We start from the raw sequence: 18,523 nt of genomic DNA, 5'->3' as shown, positions 1-18,523 counted from the left end.
TATGCGCATTTGGAATGAAAATAATTGTTATATATGATTGCATTTGGAAACAAAAAAAAAATCAAAATATATCATTAAAAATAATTGCACCAGAAAAATCTACTTTTATAAATAATTGAGCTCTGCCAAGCTACAAAATAATCATATATAATACAACCATAAAATGCAAGTTACATGTATCATTTCTTTAAATGGCAAGCATAAAAATACATGTATGCAAACCAATAACAAAATCATTAATGCCCATTTAAACAAAATTAAAAATATTCTTTAATGTCAACAAAATTCACTCTTTAACAAAAATTAAAATAACCAGTAAGAGCATGGAATGTATGTAAACCATGTGATATAAAACTTACCATACTACAGTGTATGTATCAATTGTAAGAAAACTTTGGAGAGTTATCCTTTACAAACAAATTCATTGAAATACAACAACAAAGACATACAATATAAAAAACAAAGACATTTATAAATACTGTGACAACAAAATAAAATTTAAAAGTACCTTGTCAAAAAACTTTTGATACACATCAGTTGGTGACTTCTATATATCTGAATGTATATTAATGCCCTTTTACATACAAATTATCTCAGATATATTTATGAAACATCCTTCTTTTTCAGCTTATTTCATGTTCTAAATCCAATAAAAGGTATAAAACTATTACAAATAACAATACTAAAAACTAAAATGCTCAAAAAATTCAAGACATAACTTGAATTATAAAACAAGTATTTGATATAATGCCCGAGTTTACCTCTAAAACCACCAAAATGTCATCATTTAATGACTGAACTGATAACAACCTAACTGGTAACTGCATTCCACTTCGTCAAATTTCGTTGATTAAACTCCAACATTTTTTGGCAAAGAGATTGATTGTCGACACTGTCAGTATCCGACTCCAGGGGAGGGATAAAATCTGCTACATTACCTACAGTGAAAAAGCATCGCTCCTGATCGGACTGAACCAATGAAACATATCCGCTGTCAGGGTGAATCCTGGAATTGGGAAGCGAGAATTCGCCCTCCATGTATGTGTGATGGTGGAACTGTATGTCATATGGATCAAACACCGTTTCTTTTGGGTTACGCTGCAACATTGGCCAAACTGCAGGATTAACATCAATACACCTGTTGTCCCCATGAGCTGATATATAATAGTTCATAACCGTCTCCCGATTGTTAACCAAGCGCCTTTCACTTTCATCCTCCCCAATAAATGTCTTAATGGACTCCTCTAATCTTTTGTTGGGTATGTTTCTCATTTCCATTTTATACAAATTACGGAGCGCTTCACATAAGTCCTGAGCTTCCGGCCTAGAGGAAGCAAATTCCTCATGAAGTAGAGTTTCGTCGTTATCATGTAAAAAGTTGACCAATTTACGGATTTCAGCATCTCTAATAATACATTGGACATTGCCATTCATATCAACTACATCAGACAACACAAACTGTTCTTGAATGTCTGGATTTAAAATAGTTGTCTCGATATCTGGGAAAAATGAAATAAGGATGGGCTTCCTAATTCGTTGCTGATTTGAGGCTACTGCGGTGTGGATACTATCCAAGGACGAAACACAGTTCAAGAAAGCCTGACTTTCTCTAGAAAGATTTTCATTATTATGAACATGTAAATGCCTGGGAACTTGAGATCGATTTTTCTCAAGGGCAGCATAGATCTGAATTAAGCTTTTGCTAGATATGATTGCCACTTGATAGAAGCTGTTAGATTTCAGATAATCACTTGAGAAACCTTCCATCAGGTTTTCTTCTGCAAACTGGGCCTGAAGCAACAAAAGTCTAGAGTTAAAATATTTCAATAAGTTTAATCATGCTTCAAAATCCAACATGAAGAGAACTTGAATTTGTTTTCTTAAAAGGGTACATTAACAGGTGAATTTCTACTTTAAACATTTTTCCTCTGTATTTACACGATTTTTCTTCCTTTCTTAAAACAACTTTTTATAGACAAAGCTTATTTTCTACAACCGGTATTTCATTTCAGGGTTTGTTTTAAAAGTAACAAGACATTCTAGTACGCAAACATACACATACATATCTCTTGAAAAAAATGATTATGCAAAGAGTGGTAAATCTTGCTAAGATTAGGTCAACATCAAGTAAAGAATTAAATCTACTTTATCACATATGAGATATGAATTCCTTGTTGAGGCTTAATATGCACAGCATCTACAATCTTCCAGAAAAAAAGAAATTTATATAATCTCAATCCATTCTTTAATATTTAATCGAATTTATCCCAACTAAATTGAACATGTTTTCAAAATGGAAATTCAAAAGTACAAAGGAAAGAGGTGATTTTCTACATGCAGTGTCATTTAGTTAGAGATAAAAAAAAAGGAAAAAAATGACAATAACAAATTATGTGGAAAAGATAAAGTACACAAAAATGGGATAATTATAAATCTAGCACTTTAAAAAGTCCAACTTAAGTAACAAGACTTTAATCATAAAATTTCTGAAGGCGGAAGATTCAAGCTATAGAATGACTGATTCGTTTAATTTTAGGTACTCCAATTTAAAAGAAATAGCACACATACTAGATGTTGCATTTGCTGGCCATATGTTGGCCTACATCATCACATATATTTTTATCTATGTTGTTTTGAAGTATATCAGATTAGCATGGTGATTTATTTGATTTTAATTTCTATTTTACCTTGCATCCTCTGATGGCATGTATTAGATTTTTCAAACAGAGGACAGCGTTTCTGAGCTGTAGACTGTCGTCGCAAAACACAGGTAATACTATGGTACAGTCTAAAAAAAAGACGAATAAACAATCAAAGTAAGGAATTACCCAACACAAGAAAAACTGGCACAATTAAGCATCAAAATAAAGAGGAAAACTCTTGAGTGTACGTTGAAACAACAAAGTACTTTTGATCTGCGGTTCAAGATATATCTTCTGGTAAGACATTAAAACCATACGAAATTGTGTCAGTGTCTGGTCCCATGACATATATTTGATCTAGGTCAAGTTTTGTAATTGGTTTAGTTTATCTAGAAGGCATATGCTGTATGGTTGCAGACTACATGTTAAAAGGGAGTAAGCGGTTGCATAACTATTGCTACTAAACACTCCCTAACGAGCCTTTGGCCACAATGGCATAAAATGCACATGCACAGCTTTGCAAATGCTGCAATGACAGAACTCTTCTTTGATGTTGGAGAGTAAAGATGACAATTTTCAACATAATAAAGATGTTAAAAGATCACGACTACATAGAAAAAGTAATTGAATGGTCTTTGTGTAATTGTTGCTGAGGCTTCATCTGATGATATAATAAAATGATTAGTAAATGCTGAAAATACTTCCTGGAAACCAACGTAGCATACTCTTATGTTACAGAATTATAGCACAAGGTCTATATATACATGTATCATTCAGACACATATCAACATGTGTTAACCACATGATGCATTCTAGAAATGGTTAGAGAATGGTAAGTAATAATAGTATATCCAACACGCCGCTAAACAAATAGCTACTAAGTATAACGAATTAATATATACTTATTTGGTGATATTTTGCACCATTCATTGAATTCAGTCTAATGATTAACAATTCATCTGGTAATTATCAAAAATCTTATCTTATCAAAATATCTAAATGATATGATTTTGTTTTCAAATTTATAAAAAATTGGTTCAGAAATTAAACCTTATTGCATATGGAAAGTTCTTGCCTTATTTTCTTTTGATAAAATTAACAGCAAATCTAAGAAAAACGGCAGCTTATTCAATAGACAAATTAGTCATACAACCACCAATTCGGGTTTAAATATAATGACATTATGTTGCTTAAGTCAATTACAAGAATTTTAACGAAATATAAGCATATGAAAAAGAATTCTTTCCCTGAAATAAAGATATGTTCGCCATTGAAACAAGTTGCAAAATTTTTGATTCTGTGTTGTTTATTATTTCTAATTCTGCACAATGATTGACTTCTTCAAGAGTGCCTTTTTTATAACATAAAACCCACTTCACTGTTATACCACAGTAACTTTGTGACTCAAATTTAGGTGGATGTGGTATTCGGCAGATTAAATTCGCCCGCTGACAACGGGGGCGAAAGGGTGAAAATAAAACGGGGGCGATTATTTTCCTTATGCAGTATCTCGTACTTAAAAAAACACTGCTATTGAATTTCACCGTTTGTTTACCCTGGACAGTCCGATTTTGAAGGATATCAGTACTGTAACCATTAATAAAGGTATAATATTTTTAAAAAAGCTCACTAAAATCGGACCGTCATAGCTAAAACTTTAGACTGCTAGAACAAAGGAATGACCCCACAACAGTCTTTTAATGGACTATAACTGTTTAAGTTGTCAAAACTTTTGTAGAAGTGTTATATATGTAAACAACTGTAAATGTAGAGAAAGAATCGTAAGGTTACAGTGTCTGGTTAAAACTGATGAACTATAATCATTTTCCATTGATTTGGTATGCTGATGGTTTTGATATGTAGTAAACGGTTAAAACAGAGAAACTGGTAAATGTAACCTGCATTGCTAAATCTGTTGGTAATGTCATAATCCATTAAACAATTGATACCAAAACTCTCGTATATTTAAACATTCGGATTGGATGCTTCCTTTAAGCTGATGAACCATACCTGCGTTGTTTGGGGTTGTTTCGCTGCTATCTGCTGGGCTGTAGTGTCTTCGTAGTTTACAGTCAACACTATCTGTCAAATCAAAGACCACAACAAGAAAAATCATTATTAGTGTTTTATTAAATGTTATATTGCATTTCTTTCATAATTTTTAACAAAACAATAATTCATATACTTCAATTCATGTTTAAAGTTTAACATTTTTTTAATAATGAATCGAAATCTGAAGAACCAGATTTATAAATTTGTTGATAAAATTCACTCAAAACGCTTAGGATAAAAGAACATTGTAAGCTTATTAAGAAAAAAAACCATTATAAGACCAAGGTGCTAAAAAATATGATCCAGGAACAGTAACGATAGGGATCTGATTAATTTGGCGCCTTTTTTACTGTCAACTCTGACGGAAACTTGACTTCCTAAACGTCATCACACATACATGTAAAGAGTCTGTTAATATATCTTGTAACATTTCCTTGTTCCTGCTTTTAAAAAATCATTCCTTCCAACAGCATTAAACTTTTCACCCCAAAGCATTGTTGTATGATTAAAAAGAACTAATTGTATCAGCTATAGAGAGAGTTTGAATATGACAATTTACAGACAACAGAGAAATGACAAGGTACCTCTTCAAAAGAAACCAGTGATGGTGCCAACCACCACCAGGAGAACAGGAATACTGACGAGGGTGACCAGCTTGGACACCACCGGCTCTGGCTGACGGCTGACAGTAGCCACACAGTCTGAAAATGATCATATGTAAACCTGTCATTAACACCTAAATTCACAAATCTTTTAATTAAAACTAGATACAACAGTCCAATCCACACCAAGTGAAAAAAAGGTGAGTTCAATTGTAGTCCTTTCTAGGGTCAACCAAAAGTTCAAGAGGGGGAAAAACATGTTCTCTTCTTTTGTGATACAATCGGGCATCCTGGGAATCCGATGTATTTTCTGTTGTTTTCATCCTTTTTCTCTTTATTGCAAAATTAATAGAAATATTTACTGTTTACAGACCCAAAAGATTACATAGGAAATGGTAACGATCCTATAAATTTTCCGCAAAGTTAGTTTGCAGGAGACATAACATTAGGTAAGGTTTAATTATTGTTGGATGTCTTTTTTCCAAACCATATTTATTGACACATGAATGTCTATAAGACTAATTATATAAAAAGAGTCTCTTCTATTCAAGGTGTCTTTCTATAATTATTTATGAACATTGATTTTTGTTGTCTTTTTAAAAATAAATGGTATTTTACATCATCTTCATGTCTAAAAAACAAAACATGATACTAAGTCATTTTATATTCATTTTCTCTTTTTTTTTAACTCATTCCAGGTCAACATTTTAAGTACAAAAATTATCATCAAAAACTTGTCAAGTTAAACAGCAATGTTAAAGTTTAAAATTACAGTACTCCAAGTACTTTGATTTTCTATAGTTATTTTATATTTTTTTCTATATTTTACAATGAAGAATTTTGCTGATCGTGGGGCATTTGTTTAAATGTCAGACAAGGAAAATAAAGGTCTTTTATATATATTTCTACTAAACACCTTTCGCATATCTAGATCTTTTCATAAAATGTAGGCGGTGTTGGGTGTAAGGGGACATGAAAAACTGGCTGAATCCAAATAAATAAATCTCCATATCTGTCTCAAGGTCTTATCTACAAAAGCTTTATAAGCTTTTTTATTTTACAGCAAAATAGACAAAGATAAATTAGACAATTTAATTAATAAAACAAGTATATACTTCTACAACAGCTTAGGTCTTAATTAAGTTTTGAGGACCTAAAGGCCTGATCGAAATTTTCAATCTCTTTAATGTTCAGTGAATTGATAGTTAATATGGTTTCAGTTATATTGAGACATATTACCAGATGCCACTGATAAACAACCCCACTTTATTCTCAGGATGACTATACAATGATCATGAACTTTAAGGTTATTTATAAATGTGCCAGTCTGTGTTTGTAAAAGTGATACAAGACCTGAATTGGTTAATATCAGATCTTTATGTAGTACGTACAGATCCCCAATATTCACAGATGATCCTAAACCAAGTGTTTAATACAGGAATACTGTAAATATATACTAAACATCTGGAGCTCTCGATGTCCTATTTAGCAAATTTTTTTTGCCAAAAGCCTACTTCTACTAAATCGAATTTTAATTACACATTGCAAAATGTTGTGAACATATATTTTAAATGGGTAATTTTAAAAATCACATCTACACTAATTTCTTTGATAAAAATTATACACGATAAGTATACTTGCAGTACTTTATACAGAGAAAATCAATCAAATGTTCATCCATGTTTTATTTACGCCCCTTCTGCAGTTGTTGACATGAGACGAATTTTAATGACTAGGCAAATCAAATGTCTCAAATTATCTCTCTTTAAATACAATGGTGTCTGGGAGAATTCAAGATGGGGCAAAACCATGTACATGTTCAAGTAAATTTTTAAGGGCGAAAATGCCATGGGGAAAAAATAATACGGAAAGGAAATAAACGTGAATACAGTATGTTTACTATAATTGATACCTCGCTGTCCTTTATATCTGATAAATGTACCCAATAACTACACCACACTGTACAATTGGACCATCACGGCAGTTTTAATGTGTTTGGTTCATTGTATTTTTGTCCATTGTGTATTAAAAAGAAAACTAATTATATGTATTAATAAACATACTGTAATAAAGAAGTCAAATTAAAACCATCTTACTGAATCTACAATTAAAATAATATAATGTGTTGTGATGATCATGCATCAAAGAAGATTTTTCCATGAAATCCAAATTTTTTTCTGTAATAAATCATGAATTCCTGCAAATACCAGTTAATTAATTTAAAGGTACACAACAGGCTTCAATGAAAAAGAGATAAAAGAAAATTCTACAAAAGACTCATTATTCTTCTTCAGCATGTGAATGAAGATCACAAGACCTTCTAGAAATAGTCCAACTAATCAAAAAGGTAATTTTTATTTTTATCCTCGGCTATCATAACTAACACTGTGATTGTTAAGCTTTGTCAAAATCCAATTTTAATGGCATCTTAAAATCTAAAGCAATGACACAAAATATACATAAAATGTATAAAAAAGAAAAAAAAAATTCTCCTACATAGCCATCCATATAATGAAAGCAGATCGATTCTTTTATTGGTACACATTTCTTTATATTTTTATTTTGGAATGGAGGATTCTTTTTTACTAAGTTTTTATTTTTTCGATCTATTGCGGCTTAAAATACTGTTATTCTCTAATGGTTAGTACACAACTACTTGTACTCATTTTAAAAACATTTAAGAGTGTTTTAAATAAATGTATATGAACTTTTTCTATACTAAATAACTATAGTTTATAGCTAAAAACATCATATCTCCAAAAATGAAGAAAAATCTGATGGCTAATTTGTTGACCAACCAGCCTCCCTAAATCATTATAATATATGAATGTCCAGCTGCCATTACATAAGATAAAATTCTGTACCTCCAACTGCAACAGTCTTTGATGAAAAATAGTGGTCTAATAAAGCCATTTGATTGTCATATGGTCTAATCTGCAATAATAAAACAGGGTAGTTTTTTAAATAGTTTTAAAACAAAACACTGAGCAAAACTTTAAATGAATATTTTAAAAAAAGTTAAATTAAAAATTTATCTCAATACTAACTTGAATTTTGTAATTCTTCTTACAAGGCACATTTTCAAAGGTGAAGTTTCCTAAAGGCTGAAAAAAGAAAACAATATAAAATTCATGTATATAAATATTAATAAGTGCTGACTAGTTTTTATAATGACAACTTGTTTGAATACCTTAATTAAAGTTATAATATATCTTATTAAATGACCATTGATTTTGCCTTGCTTAAATTGAAATTCATATCAGTATTCTTAAATGTTTCTGAAAATTTATTTTTTTATATTAATGTTTAATTTAATTCCTCTCAAAAAACAAGATCTATAGCTAGGGGCCTTGAAATTAATAATTTGATTCAAAGGCGATTCAAGCAACATCTAGTATATGTTAGCTTAACAGTGTAATATTCAGTGGTAATTCTACATACATAATTATATACATCTAATATAATTAATGACTTGCAAAATATAAAAAAAAAGAATAGAGGATATCTTGGGACAGAGTATAATTATAATACAACATCTATCTTTGCCATTTATTTAGTGCCAACATTGTCTTATCACCTTTCAAAAGGCTGGCATACACAATAGATTCTTTCTAAAGACTGGCATACAAAATATATTCTTTCTAAAGACTGGCATATAAAAAAGATTCTATCTACAGTATTGAAACATCTTTCAAAGTACAAGGAGCTCAATTTAGTTCAAATGCCTAATGCAGTATAATTTTTTCTTCGATCGCTGCCATTATGAATTCACAACACATGTATGAATTAATGCAATTGTATCAGTTTGTGAAGAAATGGGCTAGATGTTTCAAAAACTATATAAAGTTTGATTAAAAATCAACTTTAAGGTGTATTAGTACCATGTGTACTGACAGATCAGTACATTAAAAAACAATAATCATGTTATGAAACTGAATACCGCTAATCATTGTTTGGTTATATACGCTACACCATGAGTTGTCTTTAATATCAAGCTGCCTGGTCAAATATCACCATGAGTTGCATAAACAAAGCAAACGTGCTAGATGTAATTAACAGTATCTTGTCAACAACAGATGAAATATTAAATAACAAATATCAATAGTCTACCTAATATCATGCTATAATACATCATACATGCTGTTATGAAGATGGCTTAACACTTAGTCATCTGATCCCAACTCATAACTTGCTTTCTGATTCGCTGGTCAAATGACCAATCACTTATGAGTAAACAAGCAATTACTTTATTTGGCTTAAAGATATCATCTTTCAGTTAACCAGAAACTCTTTTTGCGGTCTTCATCTACTGAAAGATACATTGATATAATTATCCTTTTAGCACTGAGGAGATCAACTCTTAAGTTTGATTCGCTCAGTGAAACTTTAACATGCAGATAGCAAATGTAAAATATTTTTAAATTTCAGTTGCTTTTGACATTTAATACTCTTAAAAATACAATTTGAAATTCATAGACAAGGCCAAAGATAAATGACTTTAAGGTTAAAGATCAGAATTTAAGGTCAAATCAATTAAATCATATGTATTCATATATAGACAAGTTTGAGTACCAATCTATACGTTTGAATGGGGTTCAAGGCTATTAAATAATAAAGAAAAATATATTTTTATGTGACTCTTCTATAAATGCTCAGTTTACTGCAAGGTCAAGGTCATAATACAACAGTTACCATGGTGATACTCACTGCTGGTAGGTCTGTACTGTTTTCATGGCGATCACTGTGAAGCTGTACTTTATGGTACTCAGCCCCTGGATACAAGGGAGAGAACCAGAGGTGGACTTGATAGTTGTTGTGGCTAAGCGTCGTCCATATTCTAATCTCTGGCCTCCATGAATAACCTGGTTTTAACGGTTAAATAAAGCCAATCAGATTGTTGTTTGTTTGGACTTGCCTCGTTGAAATAACCCTTGCTGATAAAATTTTATTAGCAAAAACTACAGAACTCTTCTTTAAATGGAGATTTTAATTTTTTACTGATTTTTAATTAATTAAACGTCAAGTTTTAATACATGAAAGTATAATAATAAATCATGTTATTATATGCAGTTTATATTTTATGATTTTAAACACCTTTAACCTTGTTTTTAAAACCTTCTATAGAATTTTAATTTTGGGGGCAGTAATGCATAATGCCGCAATAACAGTCCTTCTATACTTATAAAAATGCAATTAATGGCATAAATTACTAGGTCGGGTTTTTTTTTATCAGTTTTGAAATAAATGTTTTGTTTTAAATGCTAATAAACTCAACAGTCTTTGAATCAGAAAGAAAAAGTGAGCAAGCCACATATCTCCCCCCCCCCCCCCCTCTATTATTTGACAATGCTTCACATAATGTATGGCAAGTTATGCATCAAATTCACCAAAATAATTTGATAAAGGACATAACTCGAACAAAAAATCATCAGGCTGAGCTTATGCAAAATTGCACTATCCATTCCTTCGTCTTTTTATAGGAACATAATTTTTTTGTAATATGAATATAAACACATTGTGTCCTTAATACATACAATGAAAGTTTCACTAAATTCCATGCAGCGGTTTAAGAGGAGTTGTGCTAATATAAACTGTTCATTACTAATACATTCAATATATGGCCACAACTCAAAGTTGAAAAGTGCCAAAATTCCCAAAAATATAAATTTTGGAATCAAAATAATTATGGTTATATGCACAGCTACACAACTGTGTCATAAATACCTACAAAATTTCTTGAAATTCTGTGCAGGAATACATAAAAGGAATATCATTCTGCATATCTGCGTGGGGTATAATGAACACTTAATTATCAATTCTTTTGATCTTGACTGTACGAAATGTGCATCCCTGATTTTATCTCTAACCACAACTCGGTCTATTTTACTGTCTATTTATCCATAATATAGGTTAATGAGCATCTTATACAGTTCAGAGCAGTGGGACAAATAACAAGTTTTGCTGATCCAGCAGAATAATAAAAATGCAGATTTTGAGTTTCAAATGATTAAATTAGTGCACATGCACTATAATACTTGTTATTGAGTACTTAGATACCTTCCTTATCTACCATAACTGCAGAGACCCGGACCAATTATCGTCAGGTGCAAAATATAATGCGGCATGACAATGCACTGGTTACTTAGCTACCATATACAAATCAATCTTCCTGCTTGTCTGCGGTGCCAATGGTTATCCTCCCTTTGGCAATTACACGACTAATTCAAACTTCAAATAAAAAATTAAGTTACCTGTAATTTAAATCCAAAAAGTTGTTTTGCCAGTTTAAAGGAAATAAGGTGGAAAAAAACACACAAGAATCAGATATATTTCTTTGCACTATAAGTCAAGCTTGAAGGCACTTAAAGTGTACTAAACAGGATAATTCTATTTGTCTGCATTACACCTCCATCATCCCAATACCTTCTGCTAAAACCATTAATTAGGTGTACATGTGCTATTTGGAGACATAAAAGCCAATTTAACCTTTAAAAACTTGAAGCCGCTTAATTTGACTGTCTTAATTTGTCATTTAACATTGTACATGAACAATTAGAGGTACTCCTAATTTAACTAATACCAGTCATAGCTTAATTTAGTCCTTATATTTGTGTACAATATGAGAACAATGTCTGTTCTACTGAGTCAGCTGAATTAAGAGAATTAAGGAAGAATGATTGCGATTTTGCACAATTTCATTACAATCTGGACCAAAATGTCCGTTTTTAGTTTCAGTAGGAAAACTATATCTATACTATACAACTAAATCGGGGACTGCATGAAATAATCAGACTATTTGTTTGCATGTTTCTTTTAAGCTTAGCGGTAGGTTGTTTGTGTCAAAAAAAAACTCAGACTTCGCTGTAAGCATGTATTTGATATAAGCATGTTAGCTGTAACCTTGTTTAAGGAGGCCGACTTTAGTTTGCATTGCGCATGTTTTTGCGCATTCTAATATAACACAGTTGATTTATACTTCTTATGAATTTTTTTCGATATCATTTATAAAATTGAAAATTAAACAGAATTCAGATAAAAATATTTAGATTTTTAAAGGAAATTTTTATTTTTAACATGATTTTTACGTTGTGCGGTAGGGGAGCATAGCCATTGCGCTTTTATGACGTTATGATAAAATGAAGCTTTGTAGGAGTACGTTATAAGAAATAACATAAAAGAAAAAGTAAAAATTGTACGCTGTTGAAATTTTATATACAGAATGATGCTATCCTCGAGGACGTTTTTGGAATGAATCCATTATACCAATCATCATTCGTGATAATCCAAATATATAGCAAAATTTGGTACATTTTAATATTTTGTGATGGCCCCCACTAAAAACCAGACGGTAGAATTTTGTGTTTTTTACATATAAGGTAGGAAATAATATTGCTAACCATATATAACAATTTGAGAAAAAAAGCTATTGTAGTATTTTTTTTAACTGCTTTGATGTGCGGAAAATGACAGTTTCCTATATATTCCTATAGTAAATGTACCTCTATTTTGAGATGGTCCCTAAAAAGAACCAGACGGTCGATTTTCATGAACCTTCGCAAATAAACTAGAGTTGGTTTAAATTACATAAGGTTAAAAAAAAAAGAGTTATGCTATTGTGGTTTTTCCGCAAAAAAACCCAAATCGGCCTCCTTAAATGTATATTTACCTGGGATCAAGACCAACTCAGCAGTGATTCGTTTGCGTCGAAATAGAAATAGAAACTCAGACTTTGCTTTAAGCATGAATTTGATATAAGCATGTTAGCTGTAACATTGTTCAACAGTTACTGTAATATTTTTACCTGGGATCATGACCAGCTCAGCGGCGATTCGTTTGTGCTTCTTGCTGGGCATTGGAATGCTAGTGACGTACACAGTCACTTTGGCAATCTCTGAGGACTCCACACAGTTAAAGACGAAATCAATATCCTACAAAATAAAAAATCTGCCAGCTGACATGTTCAGCTCAACTATAGCTAGTATGATTAGAGCTTCCATCAAAGCCTTCAAGCTTCAACCATTGTTTTGAGGGGTTTAGTATGAATTTGCACTTTTGGATTCAATTTTCTGTGATAGCCCAACAGGTTATTGAAAAAATATGAGTTGATTTTCAGTCTAGTAAATGTTAATCAAAAAATTTTTTATCAGCTAGTTCACAAAACTTACACCAAAGCCACACATAAAAATCCGGCATTAACCATTCCCTCAAAAAAGAATTAAAAAACATTAGAAATCAAAACCTTGAGCAAAACTTTACTTATTGTGAGCGCACTATCAATTGCAACAAGTTTAGTTTCAGAAATTTTAAATTTTGCAAAATAAAGCATAACAATACATCCCAAAACTGTTGTTGTTTTTACTCTCTCAATAATGACCACTAATGAAGGAGCATTAGGCCTTGCACACTTATTTTCTATTCCCTTCCTCTTTCTTCCACTCCCCGTCCATGAACCTCTCCTTCTCTCTCTCCTTCTCCTTTTCTCTCTCTCTCTCTCTCTCTCTCTCACGGCCAGATAAGCATGCATTTTTTTCTTATTCCTATGTTCTACTTTTATTGTTGTTTTTTTTTCAAATATTCCTACAACAAAAAAATTCAGCCCAGTACTTGTGGCTTCTTGTATCAGGTATGATATAAAGACTCAAAATCTTTAATTTATTAATAACATAGCTGAAAGAGAAACAATTTTCTTTAAAAGAGTTTTATTGATTTTCCCTGATCATCAACATACATTGAATCAGATAAGAGGACCAGGTTCTAGAGCTTACAGTTATTTGATGTTCCTACTTATAAGTCTAGTTCAAAAGAATTTTTCTCTCTGAGATTTCACACCTTGATTAATAACAATATATCATTTGATTTTTTTCAAAATAATATACTGTGTTCACATGTTAGAAAGCTGTGTGTAATACATAAAAGGAATATCTGCATATTTTTATCAATCATCAAAATTTTGAGAATATGACTTGAGATCATCACGATCATGCAGCTTGTGGAAGAGAGTAATTTTTACAATGATTTAATACTGGCCTAAGAATGACTTGCAAATTTGAAGAAAAACAACCCAGAAGGGAGAATAAATGGACTGGTCACCACACCGTCTGAACAAGAACGTTTCAGTCTGATAATTTTTTTTTCCATTTCCTGAAACCACACAGTTGGATATATAATTACATGTACTGACAGTTCCAGGGAAGTGACAGCTTATATAGACCCATGGTAGGCAAACTAGTTATGATAACAGTGGGCATATTGTGGGCAAAGCGTAATTATAATTTCTGTAATTTATATCCTATCAGCTGTCCTATTATTTCCATTTTCATTAATGATATCATGCAAGTTGGAAGGAGAACTAATGCTCAAGGCTCTAAATGGGTGGGAGTGTTTTCTGCAAATTACTTATTTCCTTTGCAAGGCTGTTTAATATTTTACATCAGAAAGTCTACGCATTTCACACCTAGCATCACGAAACATATTGCAATATGATTTCTGAATCGATAAAATTGAATATGCATGGCTTAAATAGAATTCATTCAACAAATGTATTTAGGTAATTGCTAATCTCACTTAACCTCATAAACTTGCATTGAATATTGATAAAATGAATTATACTGGTACAACAAATATTCCATTTTGGTTAATACTACGTCAGCTTAATGCAAGATGCAATGTGACGGTAACTTATTTGTCAGTGGTATACAGGGACTTTAAAATTTAAATCATAAGTATTAATTAAGAGACATTAGGAGACTGTAATAGAAAGATGCACAAGAAGAGAGAGAGAGGAGAGAGAGAAAGAATAGTGGGAGAAAGTCAGTGGGAGACAGAAGGACAATTGAGATAGAGGGAGAGAGAGAGCAATAGAGGAAGAAGAGTAGGATGGGATTGAGGGAGAGGCAGTTGGAAAAGGAGGGAGAAAGAGTGGGATAGAGAGGGAGATTAAAAAGGTTAAACAGTATCCAAGTTATATACAGTGATTTAATTTACTGCTAATTGATGTTAATTGTTTGGTAATATAAGACTTACATGTATGTTCGGTAGCTGCGTCCAGTTTGTGCCACTGAGATTTGCAAAGAAGCAGACGGGATGTGAAATGGATGTGTCTTCTTGAACATTGACTTGGATTTGGAACCCGATCAGTTCATCTACAGAGGCTTAGAAACAAAACAAACAAAATTATTGAAGTAAAAAACAACACCTGATTCATTCTCCTGCAATCTGTAATATTCATCTTGAGACTATCGAAAGAAAAAATTCCCAAAACGCAACTTTGAATCAATATGCGTGGATGAACACCTTGGGTTTTACAATACACTGTCTGGCTGTCGTAATATTTGTTTAGGAAATCTCTGATTCCTAATGAAACCCTAGAGAGTTCATTGTTCTGAAAAACAAGTTCCCCTGTTTTTGGACTCAGTGGCAATGTATTCTCAATAGGTTATTTTATTTAAGGTAGATTCACTATAAAGATGCTCTTATTTTTTCTTCGCATGTGAATCCCCAGTGTAAAAATCATACATGATTCTGGTCAATTGTAACATTTTCTTCAAAGAAGGAAATCTGAAACTTTTGATTATTTTCTATGAAAATCATTATATTCTTTGGGGTTTTTTTTCAAAGGAAATGGAAAAAGTGTTTTGCTTGCAAATATACTGTAGATTGGCATATAATCACGATGGTTTTAATTTCACTATGTTCACAATTTAATATTTTCCCGCGAAATTAAACCCATCCTGAATACTATCATTAGTTTTCAAAAACGTTTCAATGCTTATATTCTGATCAATTGATTTTTAAGCAGTGGGAAATTAAAACCATCACGATTGGTACTTTAATAGAAATCGTGAAAATTTAACACGGTGGAATTAAAACGACTTACAGTATGTCTTTTTAGAGTTTATAATTTGCTGTCATAATCGTAAATGCATAGTCATGAGTAATAAATATCAAAGAAAAGATGTTGATAAAGAATTTTTCTGACATCTTTTATAAAGCTTTACTACATATCCTGCTACAGCTGACTTTTAAGGTCATGATCATCACAGATTATCATTATATTTCCATATTAAGATAGCTTAATTCTTTGATTTAAATGATGATGAATATTAATATAACATTATAACGTAATAATAAAATCAGCAGACCTGAATCAGCAGAGATTGTATCTAAATTAAGATATATACCCATAAAAACATCAAAGTGATAAAATTTCAAACAAAGACAATCATTTTAATTGTCAGATGACCAAATAAAAGAGAAAATCAAGTTTGCCTCAGGCATTCTGATAAGAGAAAGTGAAAAATTTTTAATACTTGACATCAATCATATCAATGACATCAAATCCCATGAAAGCATTGAGTGAATACCCGTAAGAGCACCCTGTCTCCCCTTAATGCTTCCTTAAACTGAGTATCAATATTTTTTTTTCAAAATCTACAAAGATTGATGTCCTCACATATAGAAATGAAACCAGAGCACTGAGGGCAAACATTTTTTTTCATCTTATCTGCTGTTTAATTATGATTTTATTTCTTTGAAATTCATTAACAAAGCAGTAGGAGGCAGCATCACAGATCTGAGTCATATTTGTTCTCAAAATATTTGTAATAATAATGTATCTGATGTTAAGAACCAAAGAAATACAAGAGACAATAGAATCGTATGTCGGACTTTGCCACGTAATGACAACAAACAATACATTTGGCTTGACTGCACCTGAGCAAATTCTAGACATGCAAGCAGTATCCAGACTAATAATATCCTTATTGCACCTGGTTGTTATGAAAATTCTTGTAGATTTCCTTTCTGGGTTTAATATATTAGTCCACCTGGGTTATAACAAAATTCCATGGAAATGAAGAAGCTTTCATATACCGTAAATCTGGAAATTTTTACCGTAGATAAATTTTTAGCTAATTTGCGCGTGCTCTGCATTTGCAAAAATTGTTTTCCTAAAAATTAATCAAAATTCTATATAAAAATTCGCAAAAATAAATCGACGTAAAAGTTTCCAGATTTACGGTATTGACTGCCAGTTCGATGTAGGGTTCTGTTAGTATTATGGTTGCCTATCATATCAATAAAAAAAAGGTACTTTAAAGTTTCTTAGAATTTACTGCATGTAAATTAGAATTAATAATGCATTTATTAATTATGTTCAGATTGTACATTTTATGTACATTCATTACCAAAATACGAAAAAATTTAATTTAATGCACAAATAATTCATCTATTGCCGTTATGCCTATAAACGGTATTACAGTCCCTGAAAGGTTCTACTCTCCCACTTGAACGGTGATTGAATGGTGAGTGCATGGTGAGCAAATGGTGAGCACATGCTAAATAGAATGATGAACAAAGTGGCAAAGAGCAAAGAGCGCAAGTGAACGCACGGCAAAAGCATTGCTGTTAGCGCACCGTGAGTGCACGGTGAATGCATGAAAAAATGGGAAAGAACGTTTTAGGGACTGTACGTAGAAGGAAAATGGGAAACAAACTGGATGAGTCAGATAATGCCAAAAACCTATTGTTTCATTTCTTCCAAATATATTCAGGAGAAAACAATTATCAAACAGACCAAACAAATGAAAATTACATAAAATGTGCAGAACAACAACCCTGTACAAAAGAATGGAAAGAGTTTGGGAGATATGGACGTAATCTTCACATACATACGTTCTACTTTTACCATTTTTTCATGCGTTCAACATTCATGCACTCTTGGTGCGCTAATGGCAATGCTTTTGCCGCGCGTTACCTTGCGCTCTTTCTTACACAAACACAAACAATCAACATATAAGCCTGTCTTGTGTTTGCCATCTTAAAACCAGTCTGGATAGTGAGTCCTCCTATATGACCATTAGAACAAAATCTTAGGATCTTCAACACTATAGCCATGTAAAGCCAGTATTACTATATGGATCCAGATGCTGGAAGCTCCCGAAAGTGACCTCACAAAGAAATTGAAAGTGTTTATAAATTGATGCCATAATGCTCCATATTTTAAGGTGGCTCACTACACCTTGAAATATTTTCTCAAATCAGCAGAAAATTACTTGATTATGATAGATATCATAATGGATAAGAAGTATTTAAGTCAAATAGGAAGAAAATGTGCAATTTTGGATGAAAATTACATTTTAAAAAATCTAATTCAGTAAACATGAACAAAAACTCCAGGCAGATTTGAATTCATGATCTGCGGTTCAGAAGCCCACTACAATAACCACT

At 31.8% G+C, this 18,523-nt stretch overlaps 1 pseudogene; it reads right to left on the bottom strand.

Moving 5' to 3' along the window:
* Window positions 1–231: 231 nt before the first annotated feature.
* Window positions 232–17,984, bottom strand: LOC128161025 (uncharacterized; annotated as a pseudogene).
* Window positions 17,985–18,523: the final 539 nt, after the last annotated feature.

The sequence above is a fragment of the Crassostrea angulata genome, chromosome 8 (assembly GCF_025612915.1).
Source record: "Crassostrea angulata isolate pt1a10 chromosome 8, ASM2561291v2, whole genome shotgun sequence".
NCBI lineage: Eukaryota > Metazoa > Mollusca > Bivalvia > Ostreida > Ostreidae > Magallana > Magallana angulata.
Note: the sequence above shows the minus strand (reverse complement) of the source record. Positions and strands in the feature narration are given on the sequence as shown.